The following is a 1,245-nucleotide window of genomic DNA, read 5'->3' on the forward strand; positions in this document are numbered from 1 at the left end:
TTTAAAAATATGTGAAGGCCTGTAATAGGCATATTATATCCCTGAAACTAATATAATATTGTATGTCCACTGTAATTGAAAAATAAATTTAAAATGAAAATGTAAAGGCCTGTAAGGTAATAGTTATCAGCATGAAAAGTAGAGCCACAAAGACTAGGCTAAAATTTGGTTTCGATGTGCGTGTGTGCACGCGTGCACATGAGGTTTGGCAGCTGGTGTGCACATGTCTAAGTCATGGGAAAAATGGTGGAAAATTCACCGTCACCATTGCCAGAAAGAGTTATGACTTTGTTCTTTTCTTAAGCTCCCAGTTTGGCTTCATACTATACCTTGTGTGGGCTTTTACTCCTGAATCTTGACTAAACTCCTTAGTCTTAACCTATTGAACTCAAAAGGATTGGGCAGTTGCATTGCCTGTCTACATCCTCAATACTATAGTTATCGGGTATGTACTCTTTTTTGGAGTAAACATGATGAGTACCTCACCACTCAATTTTATTCATATAATCACAGGTAACTATGCCAAAATTCAATAGCAGAAGAAATTCCAAGAAGAGGTCATCTCAGCATTAAGAGATATTCCTACTAGTGAAGTAAACAAAACGTTCTTTCTTACAGCCAAATAATTTGACACTAAAAACTAAATTTTATGTAGACTAACATCAAACATTTATTATAAGTTTTGACATAATTTTGATCATAATTATTTCTTATTAATTCTAGTATTGAGCTATTTTGAAAAAGGTAAGTTGGACTTCTCTTATATTGTTCCATTAATATTGTATATGTTCTCAAATAGTAGTTATTAATGGATGGAATAAATAGAACACCGCATTACCATAAAAAAATCAGGTTTCAACCACTCTAGATAAATGACTTTGGGAATGTCATCTCACTTCTCTGTGACTCCATTGCCTTATCTATAAAATGAGAAGACTTCATAGGTCTTATGAGAATAAAATTATGTCTCTGAGTGAAGTCCTGACAATAGTGCCTCACATCTAGAAAGCATTATTTAAGTATTTTTCTACTATTATTATATAATTCAAAGGGTTATTAGAATTAAATGAGAAAACACACATTAAAATGACACAATATCTAGCAGAAAGAAATTCATTAATCCAACAAATATTTATTGAGGACTTTCTCTGTGCCAGTGACTGGTTTAGATCCTGGGGACACAATATTGAGTTAAAGGCCCTGCTCTCCTGAGGTTTGCACTCTAGTGGAATGAGACAGAAGATG

At 33.5% G+C, this 1,245-nt stretch overlaps 1 pseudogene; it reads left to right on the forward strand.

Annotated features, from left to right (window-relative positions):
• Positions 1-243: 243 nt before the first annotated feature.
• LOC132226062 (phosphatidylinositol N-acetylglucosaminyltransferase subunit P-like) lies at positions 244-626 on the forward strand (annotated as a pseudogene).
• The last annotated feature ends 619 nt before the right edge of the window (positions 627-1,245 follow it).

The sequence above is a fragment of the Myotis daubentonii genome, chromosome 2, assembly GCF_963259705.1.
Source record: "Myotis daubentonii chromosome 2, mMyoDau2.1, whole genome shotgun sequence".
In the NCBI taxonomy this organism is placed as follows: Eukaryota; Metazoa; Chordata; class Mammalia; order Chiroptera; family Vespertilionidae; genus Myotis; species Myotis daubentonii.